This window comes from Coturnix japonica, chromosome 6, assembly GCF_001577835.2.
Source record: "Coturnix japonica isolate 7356 chromosome 6, Coturnix japonica 2.1, whole genome shotgun sequence".
In the NCBI taxonomy this organism is placed as follows: Eukaryota; Metazoa; Chordata; class Aves; order Galliformes; family Phasianidae; genus Coturnix; species Coturnix japonica.
Genome location: NC_029521.1, coordinates 14,798,673 through 14,821,480, shown reverse-complemented (window position 1 = coordinate 14,821,480; position 22,808 = coordinate 14,798,673). Strand labels below are relative to the sequence as shown.

Genomic DNA, 22,808 nt, shown 5'->3' with positions numbered 1-22,808 from the left:
CAGACTGCACAACTGAAATAGTACAAATATAGTGGGAAATAAATAGCCAGAGAATAACTAAGGAAAAGGACTCACCAGTTCTGAGGTCTTCATGATAGGTGCTCACTGATGTTGAGGCTCTCCACAAGAACTCCACACAGGAGCAACCTCCACAAAGAGATGCTACCTTAGTGGTGGTCAGCCCTTAAATGGGATCCAGGAGAGGTAGAGTGGAGCTCCACCCTTGCTGGGAGCACAGCTGAATTACCTTCACCTGTGCTCCCACAGCTGAATCATCACTTGCCTCAGATGGTTAATCAGAGGTTCAGGCTGTGATCCACAGTTTCACTTACCCAGACAGATTAAGAAAGTCCAGGACAGAGGGCTGGAATCACATCTCTGCTGATAGAAAACATAACTGGGATAGTGCAGGATTCTTCCTGGGTTTGGCAGTCTGGGGCAGGTAGTGTTGCAGATTTGCTCAGATGAACATGGGATGGTTTTGTTTGTGACCAGACTGGTTTCCCTATTCGGTGTTCCCCAGTGTGACCAAGACATGTCACTCCAGTCAGAAATTAACAGATCAGCCAAAGAACACGAGCAGGATAAATGCTGCAGCAGCCCTTGGAGGCACATCCGCATTTCCCCAAACCTGCTTGAAGACTTACAAAACCAAATTAACCAGTCCTTTAATTTTCTTGTTCTCTTGCTCTCCACAGCACAAAGATGACTGGAAGTTCTGAAATCAGAACACAGAACGCATCCAAACCTCCAAAAGAGCATGAGACGAAGAACAGGACCAGCAGTCACACGCCCTACCTGCAGCCATTTGGTGTCCTCCCTCTGCAAACTTAGACCTTCCCAAATTCTGCTCTCTCTGAGCCATCCCAGCAGAGGGGAACTCAGCCTTTTACCATTGGCAACTTCAAAATGGAAAGTGCAACATCAGACAAGTGATATGAGAACTTGGCTTTGTGCCTTGGTTATTTACCTTTGAAAAGGGGTTAATGCTTGTTTTCTCCTAGATTTTCATAGTGTAGATATAAGATCTTTAGTGCATGGTCTGTGTGTTACTGGATGAGTGTACAGCTCCAAGCACAACGGGGATTCTGTCCTGGGAGAGGCCCTTACAAACTGCTGTAATACAAATAGGAGGAAGAGTTTTTCCTCAAGAATACCCTTGGGGGATTAAGGTCAGACCTTCAGTGAAGGAAGACACAAACCTATTACCAGTTTCTGTGGGAACTAATACAGTTTGCACTTCGTTAGAGGAATTCAAAGTGATTCGTACACATTAATTACTCCTTGCAGCATCCCAGCTGGATAAATATTATTACCTTCATTTTACAGAAAGGGTAACTAAGATGTAGAGAAGTTCATTTGTTTGACTACAACTGTACAGCACGCTAACGGCAGAAGCCAGGAATAAAACATGAGAGGACTGCCAGTCCCACCTCTCTCTAAACCTACGGGCCCCAAATGTTTTTTGCCTAAACGAAGGGAGCGGCTGCATCCCCCGGCTGGGCTGGGTTCTGCTGTGAGGTCTCTGCACACTGAAAGCAGCGCATGCAGCACCGCCTGGGAGGCACCGCTCCAAACCCCAGCCTACATCGCCTTGCACAGACAGGAGGAGGAAATGAAAGTGCAATTAGCTGGAAACAAATGAATTCGTGTTGCATATATTTCCCAAGCTGATGGGTTGGTGAATGAACCACTCGTTATTTCATGAAGCAGCATCTTTAAAGGTCTGTAGAACAACTTGGGAAAAACACAGCCCTGCTGTTGTGACATTTTTTGCAATACTTCTGAACGTTGTCTGTCCCGGTTTCAGGCGGAGGTGCTTCTGTATTTACATATTTCTTTCTCATGAAAAGGAATTCTGGAAGTTTTGTAGTTGTTTTAACTTCTCACCTCGGATATTTCAGTTCTTCACATAACCACATTTTCAATGTCAGCACATGGCCTAGAAAGGAAATATTTTGTACCTTAAACACCAAACTCTCTTTTGTCCTATTCCCCCCCCTTTCCTATGCTATACCCTTGTTTAAAAACAAGCGTTCTCCTCTCCAAAAGGAATACTTCTCTACAGCCAAAGGGATTTAAAAATGAAAGAGAGAACACAAAGCAGAACCAAAAATACAGAACAAAAGAGAATAAAACCATGAGTTGGTTTTGAGTTTGAACTACCATTTCTTTTTATGATTACTGGAGGAAAAAAATAACGTACCTTTAAAGAAAAAAAATCCCTTTTGTTGTTTATTTCTACAAGAAAATCTATGCATCCAGAATTTTCCCACCCATTTGTAATCTGTCGCATTCCCCATGTTTGGTGAACAGCAGCACTCGGTATTTCTCTGCCACAGCAGATAGGCTCCGAAGATGAGAGCAGAGTGATGAAGTGTGAGACTAGAAGTGTGAGCTTCCCAAAGGGTTCTCCATGTAAGAACTCTGAGGATATCACAAGAACCGCTTGTGATAGCGGTAAGATCCGCTATATTAAGTATTGAACTCGCATCCTGGCAGATGCCGTTTTTCAGCCTGCGATCTGCAGATCCCTGGCAGAGCAGGGACTTGCTGTGAAGAAGGTGGGAAAAGTGATTTCAGCAGTTTGGGAGCTGCCTGCTGGGGTGCTGAGCCTTTGCAGGAGCTTTTCTGGGAGTTCACAAATCAAAGTAAGTTGAAAGGCACCGCGGCAGGATAATGTTCTATTGATTGCTTTGTTTTTGCAGAGGATAGATTTTGTTTAATCTTCCTCTTCCTTACATTGCTCGACGCCATTAGTTCTATCTTCACTAATATCAAAGATAAAAAATCACTAGAGATGAGACTTTCTAATGCAGTTTGCACAACTTTCTGGTGGAAAGCACAGGAAACAAGCAAAGCGTGGACTTGAAAGTTTAAGTGCTTAGGAACTAAGAGCCAAGAGCTGGACAGAGGGAGACAGAGAGCCCTTTTTGGTTTAAGAACCCACCAGCTTATCCATAGCTGTGCAATGGGGCTGCACAAGGTGGGTGTTGCAGGGAAACCCTTTGTGAGCAGCATCTTGGTCTGCAGTAAGGTTACAGGTGGATGTAGCACCTTGCAGTCAGGGCAGCAGGTTTGGGCTGGGGTGGGGTGGGTGAATTCCTCTGGGTATCTGTCCTCCACAGCACCCTGTTCGCCCACGCCTGCTTGGCCCCCAGCCACAGTCAGCCCAGAGGAGGTGGGAGGGAGGCCGAGGGAGGGGGGATGGAGGGAAGTGGCTTCCGCTCGGCAAACACAAACTTGTTTCTCCTCCTCCTCCATCTTTCACAAATTCCTGGTGCCCGTCACCCCGCTGGCCGCTCCGAGGGTTTTAATCAAAAGGGAAACCAACATTTGACGTGTGCACAGTGGGGGAAGAGAGGCGACGTGGAGGGAGGGGGCTGCCAGCCTGAGGCCAGACAATGTCCCCATATGGAGAACAGAAGGATGCCGGGGCGGCCGCATTCAGAGCCATCCCTCTGCTCCCCCTGCACCGCATGGCTCCTGCTTGGTGGACGGGCTCTTAACATAACAAGGGGGGTGCGGGGGTGGCCAGCCCGTGCTCACACCCCCGGATTCCTCCAGCCCATCCCTGGTTTCCCAGCTACTGATCCCAGCAGCCCATTCCCTCTCCCTGTACCCGTTCTCAGCATATCCCCGGCAGCCCTATTGTCTGCCAGCCGCTGAGATGAGAAGCGATGCTCCTGGTCCATGCCTGATAAAGGGCAATAAATAGATGGAAAACAATACACATGTCCGTGTGCATACATACACGTATGTATGTATACATATGTATGTCTATGCAATAAATAAAACAAACCAGCCAAGCCTTCCAGGCGATCTGAGCTCTGCCTATTGTTCAGGACCAGGGCTTTCCTCCCTCCCCTCCCATCTCCTAATGAAATCCCCCAAGCCCTCCTCGTTTCTCCCCCGCCCCTAAAGGGCACTCACATGGGCGTGCTCTCAGGGACTTTGTCTCCTACAGCTGGAGAGGCATAAACTGCCAGGATGGGAAAGTCTTTGATCTGCCAAGGTTGTGGGTGACAGAGGCTTCTTTAGTCCTAAACCACTCCAGAGCCTCTTCAAAGCTCTTCTCACTCCTCCATGTGCTACCACATTTGATCTGGGGCATCCTCCAGACCTACTTCTGCCTTCCCTTCCTCCCTTACCCTACAATTGCACATATTGCACCTAGCCTGGCCATGAGCCATAGCTGAGCTGCTCTGAGTTGAGTCCATGTTATTCCTCCAAAAACAGAAGAGCAGACTGGAAGAAATTCATGGTAGGTGAAACAGCTCATCCCAGTATGATCCATAGTGCATGCATACAGGAGGCAGATGATGGCCATGAATTGTTACAAGGCATCACAGAGAAAGCCCACCTTTGCTTTCTCTAAGCCTTCTGCTTGCAGAGGGTCTTAAATACGAGGCTTAGCTGAGCGTCAGTAGCCACTTTTCATCGGTTATAAACATCAGTCGCTGCACATATTGCTGACAGCATGGCAGGAGAGAGCTCTGCAGTGGTGGGGTATGAGCTGGCACAAGCTCCTTCCCTGATTTTAATTGCAAAGCTGTCCATTAAAATTCTGGTCTTTAAGAAAGACCCTGAAGTTTTGCGTGTTTCCAAGAACTAGTGACTCGTCCCCTGGTCTGGTGATCTTGGGTAACACTGCACTTTGCCTTGATTTCCCCAGCAATATGATGGGGATGCTAGTGAACCTCTTCATTGAGTTCTTGGAGCTCAGCAAATAGAATATGCCACAAAAGACCTTGACTGATACACTATACTGTACTATACTATACTTAATAGAAAGACTGGAAAAGCTCCCAACACACCCTGACCCACCACCAGCCAGCTAGGCAGGGTATGGGCTGCTCAGCTAGGAAGAATGCAAAATTGCCACAGTTCATGCCAGCTGGATGAACAAAGCACACCCACCATCTGATAGGGCTCGTGGCTGCAGAACATGGGCCTGCATGGGTCTGAAGGCCTTCAGTCCTGGGCAGTGAGGGGCTCTGTCTGTGCTCTCAGACTGCGGCTTGCTTGTACTCACCCTCCATCCCCTACAGGAAACGCAATTTCTTTGCACAGAGAAGGCAGCTTCCCCTCCTCGGTGCCTCTGTCTTTTTGCCTCCCGTTGCACACAAAAATGCTGACGGATTTCCCTGATCACTAGCCATGCTGGCTAGTGGCTAGAGCAGTTCATTTCAGACCCTGCACAGGTATTTCTTACCATATATTATAGTGAATAATGTATCCCCAGCCATGCAGCACAAGGCTTATAAGGCTATCTCAGTATTCTGGTGACAGCTTTAAACCACTCGACCATTGACCATTCAGGTCTCATGGTTTATAGAGTCACCAGCACACCTTGACAGGGTTATAGCCTACTTATTGGTATAAAGCATGGTTAGGGATACATTATTATAGCACGTTGCTTCTGAAACAGGGCTGTGGGCCACCGATGGCCTAGAGAGCCCTTGCTGGTGATCTGCGAGGGGCTGTGTGATGTGGACAGCACGATTAACATCTACCTGCTAAATCGCAAGGAGCAATTACTGGGGTGACCCGAGGGACTGCACTCACTCTCAGACCCAGGAGGACAGGTGGCCCTGAGAAGAGAGAAGCTCTGATTTTCCTGTTTGCTATGGAAATGGGCACCCAACTGTGCCTGAGGAACTCCCTTCAAACACTGATGGCCCTAAGTGCTGCAGTCCCTACTCTTTTCCTACCCAGCAGGCAGCCTGTGGCTGCCACAAGGCTGAAAAAGGCTTTGGTGAGAGCTGCCCCTCCTCTGCATGGCTTACATCCATCTTTCTGAGCAGCTTCGGGCTGGATGCAACCTGTCTTGCTTCTGTGCAAATGCCAATTTGGTTTGGCTCATGTAGATGCTCATTAACGATTACTAAAGTTAAGGCAGTTAATCACTACAGCTGAGGCTGAAATCTGGCTTTTATTCTAATTCCAGGCCCCATCTTTGTGAACTTCCCACAGAAAGGTTTCTTCCCAACAGCCTTTTCCAGCCTTGTTCTCTGGAATGATGATCTTATTGCAAAGTTTCTGAGGATTATCTGAATTACCTTCCACTGCAACATGCGCTTGCTGTATTTGTTACTGCAGAGCTGAGATGATTTAACGAACAACTCAGGTTAAAAACATTGACCTCAGGTTTCTTCCTGATCTCATTTGATTTGTTAAATATTGAGCCAAATGTGGAGAAAAATTAGCTTGGTACTTTGAAAGTCCTCAGAACTAGAACTCAGCAATAATGCAGCTGTGCTTTAAAATTTCTCTGCCTGCGTTCCCTTTTTAAGTGCTATTAAAGGAAATATTTGCTAAGGATATTTCAGTTATAAGGCTGGTTAAATGGATCCATTATGGAATTACTACATGCCAATGTTCAGGATGCCTCTGAAACAAATGGACTCATTTTCTCAAATGTTATGTTTAAGCCTCAGAGAGCTCTCGACCACAGCCCTGTTTGACATATGCCTTCTCACTGCCTTCTCTTGGTTTCTCCCACAGCCTTGATCCCTCCAAGAATTATGCATGAGATTAGCTTTAAGTGGGTAAATAGCCCCTCTGAGCCCTGAGTGATGGCTGCAGGCAGCAGGGTGAGCACACCCCCATGGGGCTATGGTTGGTCCCCACACCTCCCTGGGTGCCACCACCAGATGTGCACAGTATGGGCTCCACCAGCCACGCAGACCTGACCAGGGCAGGTATCCTTGTGGCATCATGCCTTCCTGAGCGAGCCAGAGCACACTCTCTGAGGGATTTTTGTGCCAACTTCAATTTTCTTCCACCTTTCTGCAAGCTGCAGGGGGATGACAGGCGATATTTTAAGGCATAAAGTCAGAGTCGTGGAGAAATAATACCAAACGCACATTGAGTCTGCCAGGAGAAGTTAACCTGTCAGCACTCCCCGGAGGGATCTGAATTAGCAGATCAGCCTCACAGAAGAGCAGTAGCTCTGCCCTGCAGCCGTGATGTTTCTCACCCAGGACCTGGAGTTTGCAGCCCAACTTTTCACTGGTTGAACCCAGGCTCCTGCAGATTTAGGAGAGCAGTGTGCTTGCTTGCCCTTGTGAAATGTGTCCTGCAGGTGCAAGACTTCGGTGAAGTTTCACAAAGAGGGATCATGTAATGCAGCAAGCAAGGGTGAGGCTTTAGGTCTTCCCATAGTTTTTTCACTGAAGAAGGGTACGACAAATGCTGAAAGCAAAGTCAGACACGCAGATGAGCTTTTGTGGACATGTTTGTATCGTCATTTCATAGCCTGTGCAACATGGTACATGTGGAAGGGGAGAGAGCAGGAACAGGGCAAATACTGCTGCCAGAACATTTAACAGCACAGTAACCTCTTCAGAAACCCAGCCCTGAGCAGTTTGACATGCATGCATTGCACTGCAGAGGGTGAGACTGCATCAACATTATGGATGTACCGAAGCTTATTTCTAGCAACATGGTTGCTTTGCATTCATCTTCTCAGCTCAGGGTTGCTCTTCCAGTACAACAAACCTTCACAATCGCACCTCTCCCTCTCTTGCCACAAACCTCTTCTACCACATCCTGGTCTCCTTCCTTGGGGCTGAGCGGGAGCACAAGAAACCAGCCCACCTCCATGAGCAAACAGCCAAATCAGAGCACAGATGGAACAACTGTGTAATACACAACTAATTAAATGCAGAAGAGTGGGGTATTTATTACTGTAAAATGCTCACAAAATTCAGAGGCACCTAAGACTTACGACAGCATTATCCACTGCTGCTGCAGAATTAATGGGTAGCCTTTCCCAGTGTGCTAAAGCAGACAACAGAGGGGGTACTCTGTCATCCAGGGGTGAGAGCGGGGAATGAATGCATATACAGTACTCCCCTCTAATGCTAATGGACCCTAGCACCGAGATTAGATTTACACCCTCCCTCCAAACGTACAGCAGAGGAAGGCAGCTCCCCCGGGCGGCCTTCTGAGCACTGTGATGCTGTGCTCTGCTTCCCCCCACCTCGTACCCTCATCCTCTGCCCAACTGCCCCACAGCCACGTGGACACTGCAGTGCTGCCCCTGGCCATGATAGGGCCACGATAGGGCTGGGCAGGAGCTTGGTGCTGCCCCCACACCAGCTTGGTTCTGCTGCAGGCTGGAGTGTGGGCTGCAAGGGGACAGCATGGTCCCCGGGATGGTCTGGTCCCCAGGACAGCCACGTTTCATCTTACATGCAGGGCCCGCTCCTGGCAGCACTGCATCTCAGCCATGGGGAGGAGTGACCACAGGCCTGCTACAGCTCTCCCGGCAAATAATTCACACCAACTTGTTTAAAGGAGCAAATGGGTTTAATTATTAGTTACAATCTTGTCAATAATTATCACCCCATCTGTGGGTAATAAATGGCAGCTTCTCACAGACTGCATCATTAGAGTTTAAGGACACCAATGGGGTGCATTAAAATGCTGAGGAAAGCATTGATCTGGTGTAAAAATGCTCTTTACAAATTACAGGCACGGGTCAAGTGAGTCCTCCCTCTCCCACCGTGGCTGGCCTGCCCTCTGTGCCTCATGTCCTCCCCAGCCCACCCTTGGCTGCTGGCAGCACAAAGACCTGCTGCAGGCTGTGAGGACGTGGCCCTGTGTAGTAGGGTTCCATGCAAAGAGGGACACAGAGCAGTGAAGGGGATGTGCAAGGCAATGCAGCTCCCTCCCGGTCAGCTCTGTGCTTTGTTCCCACCAAGGAGCCAGACAGACTTCCTCACAGCAATGGGTAAGACGTGGAGGAACATGGAGGCAATGTTTCCTGAATCACAGCTACTTCTGGGGTGGAAAAGCATCAGTCATCTCACAGCAGGATTTCTTGGAGGAGAAATGATAAGTCTTTTTTTTTTTTCTTTTTTTTCTTTTTTTTTTTTTTTTTTTTTTCTTCCCTATTTGAACTGCAGGCTGGAATATAGGCCGGCAGAATGTAATTATCCAGGCTGGAATTTGGCCAAGATGCTGGGGCTAACAGCCCTACTGTTTCAAAATATGCCACAGTACCCTAAATGATCACATCTTGCAGGATCTGATTTTGCATTTCATCCAAAACAATGTCGGGAAGGGAAGGCAGTGAGCAGGATGAGCACAAACCGGTCCCATCTAACCCCATATCTGCTGGAAGTTTATCCCAGAGCGGCTCCTGACATTCACTTTCATTTTCTGTGAAAGCATCGAAACAAGTCAGAGTTTTATTCCTTTTGTAAATCCTCCACAAGCAGTTTCCAGCCTCCTCAGTGAAAAATACATCAACTTTCAGAAGGCAAAACTACAATAAAGCAAGACATTTCCATTTAGAAGAAAGAAAAAAAAGAAAAAGAAAAGGAGAAGGGCATTTTTTTCCTCTACAACAATATTTGAGAGAGAGAGAGAGACCTTCTGTTTTCCCTTTTTTTTTTTTTTTTAAAGCCTGTTAGGAAAGAGGATTAAGATAGCTAATGGGCGGCTTGTATTGGCAAACAAAACTAACACCCAAATGATTCTTTGCATGCACAAGTGGCAGGCTCTCCATTAGGAGAGCAGCACTGACCGCAGCAGTCTGGAGAGCACTGAGCCGCGGGGTAAACAAACCTCGGCCTGGGTCCCTGCATGGCTCTGCCCAGCACCCTGCCCTGGTGCTCCCCAGATAGCTCCAAACGGTCTCTGTTGTTTCAAATGCTATGCAAATATTGGCAGAAGCACGTACCGCAGATCCGACCGCAGCCCAACTTTTAGGAACACAGTGTTGGGATTTGCTGTTGCTCTTTTTACTCCAGTGAATAAAGTTTATTTGCAGAATAAATGGTGCCCTCAGCTGATGGGCTGTTGGCTAGCTTATGCTGGATTTGGCCGGTCATCTGCCACTGGGGAAAATTTAAATGGAAATGGTAATTTTGAAAAGGCAAAAGGTTTCATTTTATGTTTCGGGAGAAGAATAATTGCGATTGTTTTTTCATGTTGGGATGGTCTTCCCTGTGTGAAATCACTGCTTCTTCAGAAAAGACAGTGGCCATCTACATATCTCATTTGTCCTGGACAACTTACAGCGTCCTTCTGTTTTGCTGGAATATCTCAGAATAAAAAAACACAACCCTCCTCAGATTAACCACAAAAAGCCAAAACTCTATGAATTTTCAGTTGGACAAATGGAAGGAAAAGTAATGATCCTCAAAGTCCTAATGAAACAACCCAACTATGGCTCCTCCTGACGCTTGCCACAACCAGCTCTCATCAATGAGCCTTGCTTTAAACCTCCTCCAAGCAAGCCTCCTTCATGCAAACCTCCTCCATGTAACCTCACACACCTGCAAACAAGAGGGTTTTCTCTGCGATCAGTCCCAGTGAGCAGCACTCTGCCCCAAGCATGTCAGCTCCAGTACTTGCAGCAACAGAGGGATGTTCAGAAGCCATTTTGGGTTCCAGAGCTGCCAGCAGCCCCGGAGGAGAGCATGGAGCATACAGTCAGGTCAGTATAGGAACCAAAACTGCCTATCTCACTCCTGTTTTCCGTCACATCTCTCTCTGCCATCCTGAAAAGAAGGAAGATAAACTGAAATGCAGGAAACATCAAGTTCAGCTTTTAATTTGTAGGCAATTTGTATTTTACTCCTGAACATCAAGGTAATTCCTTTGATTTCCTGAAAAGATAAGCAGATCCTAAAAAGCAGTGTGACTTTTAGTAAGAATACCTGAGAGGCAGCCTGCATCAGAAGCAAACGATTCCCACGTTGTAATGCGTAATGCCCAGTAAGTTCTGCATGAGAACTGGAGCTGCCCACTGCACAAACACAATTCTGCCCGCCAAGCGCCCCGCTCATTCATGGTACCTGGTCTGCAGTTTTGTTCCTGTTCAGAAAAATACCAAGCCTCTTACTTGACCGATGCCATGCCACAGGCAGTCTGCAAACACAAACACCCTTGTTTGGAGAAGATACGCCCTGGCTGATTTGAAAAATCCCTGAGCAATGCGTTCGAAATGAATCAGATTTGATTCATGACCGATTGAGTAAGGACAGAGAATGGAGGGCCTGGCACGGGTACACAAACGTGGACGATCGTATGCTGAGTTCACTGCAGCGTATTGTGCTCCTTCTTCCATTTCCCTCTTTGTGAAATCCCCAGCGGGTCACTTTCCTGCAAGGGATGTGCTGTGAGGCAGAGGGCACCAAGCGAACATGGGAGCAAAATCACAAGGCCACGTCCAAGGGGTTCCCTGTTGCAGCTGAAGGTGCTGACCCTGGGTTTGTGCATGCATGTGCACATGTGTTTAGACGGTCCATTCACACACACACAGGAGCACGCACACGCATTGTGAAAACGTATGTGCGTATATTCCCATATTCACAATGAGTTGTTTATGAGCAAGCTATCAAGAAGGAGTTTTCACTGAAATTATTCAGTGAATGACTTCAGACAATGAATACATTGCAGGAAATGGCGATTGGCTCCAGAGCAATCCACCAGCAGAAAAGGAGGCAAAAGCAGTTGAATAAATGGGTGGCTATGAATTACTCATTTAGCTGCATTATCTTATTGTGGTCCCAATTCAGCAAATGCCTAAACATCCACTTCCCATTAAGGGCATGAATAGTCCCATTGATTCAATAGGGTTATTTTCTCTGCCTTCCATGGGGCAACTCAAATGCTTAAATTTAAGCAAGTGCTTAAAGTGCTTTGCTGAATCAGGAGGTATGTCCACACTGTATATACCTGTGTTATACAGAAGGTCAGATTAGCTGATCAAAGAGTCCTTTATGCTCTTAAGATCTATAAATCTGTGAATATAACCAGCCTTTGCTGGAATTGCTTCTCCATAACCTTCCCGAGCACTGAAATTCATCCACACCCCAAAAATATTAATAAAACACTCTGTGCTTAGCTCTTTTCATATTATACTAAGTACGCCACTAAATAAACCTCTTAATATTCCAGTATATTTTGCAATGAACATTTTCCTGGTACGCTAGAGCGATTCCTCCTTTTGTGCCATCCAGAACACAATCCCCATGAAATACTGCAGTAAACATTTCTCTGAGTACTACAGCAAACACTACCAGCATTAGCAGATTAACCATTCCACTGAGCGCCATATTAAGCACACGTTTAAATACTGAGAAAAGACGTATAGCCTCCTCCTTCCACTGCGCCTCGTTACCCTGCCCGAGATCCATATTTCTCAGCATCCCCACACGTACCCGTGCTGCTCCCGCTCCTCTCTTTCTCTCCTCCTTGTTTTGCTCCTCCTGGGAGTGCTCTTCTGACTGGGGAGATGTTTCTTGGGGCAGGAGGGGGATGAAAGGAGGGCAGATTGGCACACTGCTCAGCCACAGAATCGACAGCCAATCCACACTGCATATATGGAACTCTTTGCTTTGATGAAGTCTGGTACTGGAGAAAGACAGGTTACCTGCGGGTCTCTCTCCCCTGACCAAAAGAAGTATGCAGAGCTTTGAGGTAGCAGGTCTTCCCTGGTGCAGCTTGGAGTTACAAAGTGTTGTTTGGGTTTTACAGGTGTATTTTAATCTCAGTGAAATTACCAAGCACAAAACCTTCAATGGATTCATCTTTAGCAAGTGTTTAAGAGCCATTGACTCGTCTCTTGTTGCTGACAAACCATCTAGATTCAACCCATGGTTCTGTTCAGCTTTTCTCCTTTCCCTCCTCTCTCTCTCTCTCTTTTTTCCTCTTTTTTTTTTTCTTTTTTTTTTCTTCTTCTTCTTTTTTTTTTTTTTTTTTTTTTTTACTAGCAATTTGATGTTTGATCATTTGAGGCAATGAGGCGGAGGGTAATTTACGTTATCAGGGAGGTATGAGGGGTGCTGGGAACCCAGACGCAAGGCCCATTCGCCTGCTAAAGCGCCATCGTAATGTAATGAGACTCCAGTCAAGTGCAGCTAGTAATGGAGAGGAACATTTCCCATTCATCTGCCTACCTGAGACTCCACGAAGACGACAATAACTTTTGCACAGGAGGAGCAGGGGGGGACACGGTGAAGGGGGGCTGGCGTCCCCACAGCAAAGCTCGCTCCGGCTGGCAGAGAACCACCATGGCCTCACTCTAGGGAGCAGAGCAACACAGCTGTGAGCTGAGGAGCAGGTTGTTGGGTGGCTCAGCCTCCCCATCTCGGACATCCAGCCCGCACCTGACCCACAGTCCCCTATTCTGGCTGTGGACACACTCTTGCCTCTGTAGCACCTCTGCAATGGGACCTTGGAAGAGGTGCTGACAACCACATGCCCACCACCAGCACTGACAGCAATGCATGCACTCAAGTTCTTGCAAGTGGCCCTGCTGCTCTGCACACTTTATTTGCAGGCTGAGGGTAATTATAGCTGGAGGGAACCTCCTGGATGCAGACAGACCTCCTGGCACTGACAGCCCTGTGCATGGCAAGGGGTAGGTGGCAGGGGAGAGACACAGGGGTGGAAGAGATTTGTTTCCTTTCTGTCCCAAGCTGGCTGCTTGTTCCCAGAATGCAGCCTGAGAAAGGGAGCAGAGAGCCGTCTGCTCCCCCTCACCAAATTCCTGCTGCACGGACCCTTCCAATTATACCCACGTCTGAAAGGCTGCTGTCAGGATGAAAGGCACGGAGCAGTAATGAACTGACGATTAATTTGCAGTTGGCTCACCCAGCGCGCGATCCTCGCTCAGGCTCGCTGCGTGCGGGTGCTAAATATGACGATGTCAGCAGTTGTCAGCCAGAGCAGGGGCTGCCCCTCACACCAGCCTCTCCCTACCACACTGCCAGGGGCCACAGCTTGGCCACAGCTTCCCAGCAGCACGGGCAGCCCTGGGCCAGCCCCGCAGCAGCCACAGCAGCATGGGGAAGGTGCCCCATTGCCCGAAGGCCTGTGCAATACACTTCATATCCCTCAGTCACCAGATGATCATCTAGATTATTATAGTTGGCTTCCATTTACCACGATGGGATCTATGGGGGATCAGTTACTATGCCAGTAACCCTGTCCACAGCATTGGGATTGGAACTAAATGATCTTAAAGGTCCCTTCCAACCCAAGCCATTCTGTGATTCTATGATTCTATGATCTGAAAGATAGGTAGGTGCCCCTTGAGTACAGACATCTACGGCTTCAAAAAGCTGATTAGCAGAATACGAAAACCATCTGCAAATGGCTGAAAAACCTGGATTTATAAACCAATCACTGTACCTTCCTGATGCAAACACTGAAGCATACAGGTATCTAATCAGTGTCTATCCCAGAATGTGTGTAACAATCTCAACACCAGCAATTACAGTTGTGGGATACTTATGCAGCCTGTGTGCTCTAATATCATAAAGTTGTAGAATCACAGAATCATTACATTTGGAAAAGGCCCCTAATATCCAACCCGAACCTCCCCTGGTGCATCTTAAGGCCATTAAATCTTTTCCTTTTGTCTCACCTGGAGCTGGTCTGCACCTCATTCATGGAGACACAGACAGGCTGCCTGACAGACTCCTCTCCTTAGGACAGTTTTTCTTAGGAAGATCCACATCTGAGCTGCCTGTGAATTTGTGGCATTTCCATCAGCTTGTGCTGTTCAAAGTAGCTAAACTGAAGCCCTAGGAAAAAAACACTCCAGAAAACTGGGCGCCTTCTCTTTTGACACATCCTAAAAAAGCCCTCTGATCGCTGGTTCAGAATGACATTTCCTTTCTGATGTTATTTGGATTCTATTAGACAATGTTTGCAGAGCTCAGTCACCAAAATAAGTGTTCTTTTTCACACTGAACAAGACATTTAATTTGATCAAAACTGATGACTTTTTTTCCTCCCCCAGCCTGTTGATTTGCAAAAAAAAGAAAGCTTCAATGGAACCAAAACAAGATTATGGCCAGGTACGCACATCACTGAAACTGCCTGCAACGCGTAAATCTGCTGTTTGCCCACTCCCACTACATGCGTAATTTTGTTTTATCACTTACAGTCCCGGGGTGCTCACACAACTTGGCAGTCAGTTTCCGAGCATGAAATCGCACCTGTCTGGAAAAATGCACAGAATATAGAGAGGCAGAACAATATACAGAGGTGGGCTCTTGCAAAGCGAGCGCTCAGATGGTCTGGGAACCATGGCATAACATGTGGTGTCAGTGTCACAGCCTCTGGGTGCCCTGGCAGTGTTCAATGGCACAGAGCCTGTATCACTGTGGGTTTTGTATGCACTTCACAGAGGTGTTCACTGCTGGCTGTGGGTCTCTGTGCATCTCACACATCTGGCTGTCATTTCAGGTTTTGGTTTCTGTGCTCCCTCTGCCCTGTGCTGAGCCAGGCTTGCCAGCTCCCCATGAGAGCAATGAGCAAAGCCAGGCTCTAGCCGGGTGCCTCGACAGCATCAACACCACATGGCAGGTGATCCTGTGTTACCTGGCTGCAGTGCTGTCACATGAAGCCCAAACCTGAAGGCTCCTCTGCAAAGGAGACCTGAGCCCTTTAAGGAAGAGAAGAGCAGAAATCAATTGTCTGCTCGCCTTCCTCCCTGGGCCCCCCTTTCTCCCTCCTCCATCACCACCACCACCACACACGCACCCTATTCACCCTGCTGGAAGGTGACATTTGCTATTAACCTTATATTGGGCCATTTTGTAAATCAATGTCACTTACATTTAATAACAAGTGTAATCAAAGGAATTATGCAAATTTAATTTGATGCTTCTTGAATTATGCAAATCTGCACCACATATAATGGCTTCTGACATGTGCCCAGTTGGAGAACGTTCCATTACCTCCTCTCTTATTACCCCTATTATTATTTTTATTTTTTTATCCTGTGGTGGGGGGGAGGGAGGAGGGAGGGAGCGGCAGTTAGGCTCGGAGGCAGGGGGGACAAGTGAGTGCAGTGGGAAGAGAAGGGAAAGAAGAGGGGTGGTAGAAGAAAGCGCTTCTTTGCCTGCATTTCAAGTAGCAAAGCCTCCTGAAGGCATTTCTGTTATTGTTATTGCAGAGCAAGGAGAGCGGGGCAGGGGGGGGGAGGAGTGGGGATGGGGGGAATCATTTCCCATGAATGGCTTTGCAGGCAATAATACTATAAGCCTCTGATTCTAAATTACTGCCCTTTCAGTCCTATCTTCAGTACAATATTACTCTCCTCGGCCTCCTCTTCCTGAATTATAAGGCAAGCTGGGGGAGGGTGAGAGAAGAGGGGAGCAGGACCCAGAGTGGAATACACAGGGTGAATGGGTGAAAAACAGGGTAGTTCTTGTTGCTATAGGGCCACCCCAGGTGGGGTGTCCAGTCTGATGAAGAATAACTCTTCTTTTTTTTCTCTCTTGGCTTTCCCATCACTCACTCATTTCCTTGCATGTGACCCTGAGATCAGAAGACAGATATGCCACAAAATGCTGTATCTTCTCAGAATCTTGTGGCATCAGTACCCAGTAGTAACACAGGTTCCTTCCTTTGCAACAGCTTGTGGTCCACAGCACCACAAGTCAGCGTGGACCTGACTCCTCCTACATCACTTTTTCTTGTTATAGAGGATTCAGTGAGCTGAGCTGGGCCACATTTTCCTCTGCTGTACTACTCACATCAACTGCAGAGTGACTCTTTTCAGGACAATTGATGCAGTGTGGCCTCAGGCAAAAGCAATCCCACGTGTGTCTTGGTGTCTTCATGCTTGTACAGATAAAGAACTTCATCTGCCTTCTGGAAGAAGAAGAAAGGGGAGACAACACACATTTAACAGTTTCTGTGCTCCTCTGATGGAAGCTGGTACATGGCATCTTCCGTTTCCATAAAGCAATGAGTCACTCATCAGAAATTCCCTCTGCCCAACTAGAGAGGTGAATGGCAGAGGAGGATTTCTACACTTCCAAGCTGGAGATTTGACTTCTGAACAAGATGCTCCCTTAACACGGTGTGAACTTCAAAAGGTGAGTTATAAAAGGCTCCTTTCATACTTAAATATGTTTTCTTCCAAAATGCTGCCAGGAACACATCTTTATTTTTCCCTCCTTGCTCTTTATATTTCTGTTTGATTACATAGCCCTTAGAAGACTGCAGGTTTCTTTGCTAATGGAAGGAAATTTCTAGAAATTTACTCTGCAGTTGATTTAAAACACTATAAAGCAGAAGATATCAAAAGAAGGAAAAAGGTGAGGGTCTGTTTTATTTTTTTAATGGGAGGATGTTTATGTAATGTATTCTCATAGAAATTTGATGTTAAGGAAACGCCTCTACTCTTTCCAAACTGAAAACATTTTCAAGTTCATGTGGGAAAAGCCACATTTCAGTCAGATTTTGATAGCATGATTTCCACTGATGATGAGGTGAGATGCATGTGCTTACCCCACATGTGCTGATGGTATCTGGCAGCACCACCAGCACCTTTCCAACATCACCAACTCACCACCACCGCCAGCAGCCCTCCGTGGGGCCCATACAGAAGACAAGGGTGGACCTTCAGCTGTGTTGGCAGATGGAAATCCTGCTGGCAGGACCAGGCCCAGTGTCTGCTTCAGCCCTCACCCAGGCCCAGCATGGAGGTGCCTGGTGGGAGGTGTCAGGGGAACGACAATATTTGTGTCTGGCTCTCGCTCACTTCCACTTGTGGTTGTTGATTCACTGCCCAGAGACCCGTGTCTGTCATTAGGAAGCTGAAGAAAAGAATGAAGCTCATTTCAGAGTCAAATACATCAATAATCACTAAAGTCCCCTTCATTCCCATATTTTCAGACTGCACAGAGGAGAGAGAACTTGCCCTCCCCTGCCTTTCTTTGCCTTGACTTTCTTGGCCTTGCCTTGCCTTGCTTTGTTGTACTCTGTCCTGTCTTTCTTTGCCTGACCTTGCCATGAGAAAAGGTGATGCTCATTGCTCCCATAGGAAATGGAGTGATGAGGACACACTCCCATGCCCTGGCACCAGGTGTTGCACAGCTAGAAGTTCCCATCACAAAGTGCTGCAGCCAAAACCCCACTGCTGCAGGTGCCCACTAGGGCCCACTACAGCCTGCAGCACCCGGATGAAAGCTAAAGCTGGGTAAACTGGCAAGCATCGAGACCTATGCTCAGTGCTTGCAGGGTGCTCTCCTGTTTCCCTGTGTAATAGTCACACAGCCTCACATCCTTTCACCTGGGATCATGCATTCTAAACCTACTGATGCTGACTTGGAAATAGACCACGTGAAGTTTCCAGGTCCAGGCTGAAAGACCTCTGTCCCATTTCCAGGAGGAGGGATTTGCTTGGCCTGGACGCTGGAGGGGGCATGCTGGGCTTCCCATGGGTAAATAAATAGAGTGGGGAAGTGCCCTGGAGGCCATCATTCACACAAGGGCTCTAAAACGGGCTGCTCCCAGCGGGAGGCCCCACTGCTTGAAGTTTACATGCTCTCCCCTTCCCTGGAAATCACAGGTCATCGCTCGCAGCCACCTCCTCCCCACTAAAACTGTAATCAGCTAAGAGCCATAAAAACACAGCTTAGAAAGGGCTGGGAATGTGACCTCATGAGAAAGGAAACGCTGACCAAATGAGCATGAAGTATCCCAGGAAACAGTTTGAAGAGAACAGGCTGAAGGTGTAGGAGAATAGCTTGTTGTGAAAGATGGTGAAGGCTCCATTCCGTGCCTCAGTTTCCTCATCTACAAGGAGGAGGTGACAGGGCACAAACCTTCACCCCACAGAAGAGGCACAAACCCCACCAGCAAGGACTCTTTTGCAATATCATTCCAGCAGCATCAGTGTAAGAAGTGCTGAGGGCGATGTTCCCATTTAGCCTTCCCTTGGCAATGCCAGAGGATGGAGACTTCCACTGGGAAGGAACCAAAGTTTCTCCTTCCTCTTAGGGCAAGTGAAAGCAGGATAAAATTTCATGAAGGGTGGGTCTTTGTATGGTACCAAGGAACAGGATGTAAGTACTAGAAAAGAAACACAGGAACTAGACAGGTAGACCAGCGGATTTTTTATAAGGAACTAATTCTGTATTTTGTAATTATGTCTTTAGTGGCTTTTGGGCTCTGCACTACATAATGTGCAATGCTCCCACACCTTCAGGGTTGTTTCTCACTTCTCCATTTTTCCCCAACAAATGGGTGCAGTCCTGCCATCTTACCCAGTTATTCCTGCTTCATCCCAGGGTGGTCCTGTACAGCCAGCCATGCTCGGTTTTCTCCTCCAACATCCCTTCTGAGAAGCTGGCTCTTGGCACTGCAGGGAGAAGGATTATTTGATCTTTATTAATTTATGGAAAAGAAGGAAGAAAGTGGAAATTGCAACGAAAGGGACAGCCAGCAAGATGGCAAGGAAGAGAGGTTAAAAATGAAGTCATCATCTAATTGGCCCGCAGTGAATTATTCACATGTATAATCTTTTTTAAAAAAAAAAAAAATTCAGCACAAGGCAATGCAAGTAAATGCTGTTCATGTTTAAAAGTCATTTCCATAAGTAAGTGCAATTTCTCTACTGTTTGCCCCTGTTTAATGAAGTGAAATCTTGTTTGCATTCCTCCCAATTTCCCAACGAAAGGCGCCCAAGCGTTTGCACCAAAATTACTCGGCCCAAATTAAAACCCTCCAACACTTTAAAAAAAGAAAAAAAAGGAGAAGGGGGAAAAAATAAGACTTATTTTTAAAATGCCTTAAGTGCATCCCAGCATCCTAATTTATTTTTAGACACTCGTTATTAAGAGTAGTAGTAAGTTTCCCCTTCTCTCTCGCTCTCTCTCTTATTTAAATGAACTTAATGGCAATAGATGCAAATGTCTGGAAGAGGAAAATAGTTAACATTTATTTATTCTTACTGTTGTCTCTTCCCTGGCTGGTGTCATTAGAACAGTTCGTTGCATCCCATTCGCTCCCATTAGCTCTGCTATCAGAGCCACCCAGCACGACTCCAGCACGGCTCGAAGTGCTTTCTGCGGCCCACATAGGGACTACATCATCATCTCCGAGGCACTGGCTTAATGACAAGAAAAAAAATTGGAATATATTGCACAGCGATCTGGGGAAACAACAACAAAACCCACCATTGCTGTTGTCGCCCATTGCTGCCTGCTCTTGACCCAACAACATGTGCTCCTCCGTTGGAGGGACGGGTGGATGAGACACAGCACTGGGACAAACGTACTTTCACAACCCACTGATCCAGGCAGTGTGCAGGGAAATATGGCAGCGGGGACCCGGAGTGCTTCCAAATGCTCTTGGAGGACCCAGCAGAGCTGTGTTCCTGGTGGTGTGGCAGCCAAAGTCCCTCTGCAGCACAGTGTCAGGCGGATGTCCCCATCATGGCCTGCTCCTGCCCACACAGCATCCCACCTATGTCACAGCACAAACATTTCTTCTCAGAGTGGGACCAGTCCCAGAGCCTCTCCAGACCATGGGCATGGAGGTGGACCTGTAGGCAGGAAGAGAGGCAAACCTCCTTGCAGGGAAGGAGACAGGCCCCTGGGTGCCCTGGCACAGTGAGGATGGCAGCAAGAGGCAGAGAGAGACCCAGGGCTGTGTGACAGCGCCAGCTGACAAAGCAGCATTTGGGAGGGAGGACATCAGCATCTGCAGCGCTGACACATAAAAGAGAGGCAGCAGCTATTACAGGCGGGGACAGAGGCGCTGAGAGGGCCCTCCCCCCTCCATAAAGTTGACATTGTCTCCCATGATAACTTTTCTGCTGAGGTAGGAGACACTTTACTGCAGAGTTGCACACAGCAAGTAGCTGCCCTCCCCCCTCCCCTTCCCATCCTCTCCCTCTCCCTCTCTCTCCAGCATCATTTACATCCTTAATTAGCTGTAATTCTGCAGTGCTCATTAGGGAAGGACTGGAAAATATCAAGGAGCCCACAAGCAGGGGGCTTCGGGGGAGAGGGAGGAAGAGAGGGATGTGGGCACCAGGCTGAGAGGGGATGCCCAGGGCTGGGCTGCAGAGCCAGGAGCCAGGAGCTGCTCACTTAATTTGAGTGGGATGATTACACTAATTTGGGAGCACTGATCCAGGGATGGGGTTAAAGAGGCCACACTGTCCCACCTAGAAAGGCAGAAGTCCAGAGAGCAACAGCATCTGACCAAGAGGGCTTGTTACTTCCCTGCTGGCGGATGAGGTCTCTCTGCTGGGTCATGCAGCACTGCATGCCTAATGTCAGTGGTCAGATGCAGGAGGAGGGCAGTCCTCCTTCCACTCCGAGGCAAGTGGCCACACAAACTTGCCCTAAAAGTGAATATATATATATAGAGAGAGAGAGAGAGAGAGAACAAAAGTAAGGAAGAAGAAGAAGAAGGAAAAAAAAAGAAATTAGAACTCAAAACTAAAGCTGGAGTATTTCCTCCAAGCCCAAATAGACAAACAGTGTAAAGTTTTATTGTCAGCCCAGTTATTTGATGTAATTACTTGGGGGACCAGCAGCAGACCTGCATAGTTCTTGTCTGGACTCCTGTTTGCTCAGAGGTGTGCACTCTGTCTGAGTGCAGCTCTGCCTCTTCACAGCCCCAAGGTACAAGACCAGTTAGGAGGCACTACAGCCTCCTTGCCTTAGCTGCAGGGCCAGGAACAAGGAGGTTGCATGCATTGGGTAAGGACACAAAGAAAAACTGGCAGGGCCAGGAGGTGACCTCAGATTTCCCAGTGTCTTTCTCTGAACTGCTAATTGCAAGCCATCTTTCCTTATGCCGTAGCACATGGATGTCTGTATGCCCACTTGCACTTGCTATTCTAGACACACTCTTGGCTATTTTTTAATTCACTGCCTCACTGTATCTTTGCTCGAGGTTAGATGTGCATGTAAAAGACTATCGGGGAATTCAGTGAAGTTGATAGAGACGGTCTTTGCAAGTCCATCCTCCCACTTTTCATTTGCTGGTAATAACACGAGCCTACAGTTCCTTGGGGCTGAGCTGTGATGGTGTGTCCCACCAAAGACTCAAAATGATTACCAGCACATGTGGCACTGATGCCCTTTTTTGCAAATATAAGGGCACGTGCACAAACGGGCACTTGCACTTTCATTTATCTTCCTCTGTATGACTTTTATTTTCACCTCATGAAGACATTTATTAACATCTTCAAATTCCCCCTAGTGTTTAGATGAAACTTGCCATAACAGAGAATCAGAATATATGAATGTGCCAGAACAGCTCAGGAGAGAACCCTGGTGAAATACAGCTTTAGAGGAGTGCTCAGGACCTTTGCAAAACTGCATTTCAGTGGTTCATAGTGTTGGCTCTGGGGTTTAACACAGGTTAACACCTAACCAAGACAACCATTTACACCATTCACACAAAGACAAATCTGGCCTACCTTTCAATATTAACATCTGGCTTCTCCTGTAGTGTTTGGTTCATAGATCAGAAGATAAAACTTCCAGTTCCACTCCACATGAAATTCAGGTTGCAAAGAAGTGGCAGTGGAGATTGCCTGGATCTTTAAAGCAGCACCTTCCAAAGGACCATTTAGTCACGATTTCCAATGACTAACTGACAAAGCCAAACCTTCAGAATGGATTTTGTCCATTATCTACTATTTGGGAAGAAGGATGAAAATCAGAAAGAAAACAAAAACAACAACAACAAAAAAAAGCCAGCTAGCTCCCTATTGGAGATGTTTGGTCTATATGAGGACAGGTGCCTCATTATGGCCTATGGGTGAGGAAGCGTTACAGATTCCCAAGCTGTACACCTGCTATGTCTGCATGAGAGTTTGTGAGTTGCTCCTGGATAGGTTAAGGCATCAGCTACAAGAGTTTATTTCCCTGGTCCACCTGCCCTTGGGAGCATCTCCTGCAGAAATGGGTCCACAACCAGCCAGGCCTCCTGCTAAACCCACCCCTGGGCACCTCACCTTTCCCACAGGGCTGGGGCAGCCAGAGGGAGATGGATAGCCAGGGAATGCAGCGGGCGAA

General features: G+C 47.4%; 2 long non-coding RNA genes across 4 annotated transcripts in view; both read right to left on the bottom strand.

Annotated features, from left to right (window-relative positions):
* LOC107315902 overlaps positions 1-22,808 on the bottom strand; it is a 73,917-nt gene that overhangs the window by 10,297 nt on the left and 40,812 nt on the right. For all 3 annotated transcript variants that reach the window (XR_004307766.1, XR_004307767.1, XR_004307768.1), the window contains 6 exons: positions 20,048-21,121; positions 19,722-19,879; positions 19,035-19,129; positions 16,515-17,582; positions 14,916-14,973; positions 76-1,942 (listed from right to left, as the gene is read on the bottom strand). This is a non-coding gene — a long non-coding RNA (uncharacterized LOC107315902). The remainder of the gene's footprint in view (positions 1-75; positions 1,943-14,915; positions 14,974-16,514; positions 17,583-19,034; positions 19,130-19,721; positions 19,880-20,047; positions 21,122-22,808) is intronic.
* Positions 1,949-12,665, bottom strand: LOC107315903. The gene is made up of 3 exons (XR_001556103.1): positions 12,183-12,665; positions 10,677-10,833; positions 1,949-10,517 (listed from the first exon to the last, which is right to left on the bottom strand). It is a non-coding gene; the product is annotated as an uncharacterized LOC107315903 (long non-coding RNA).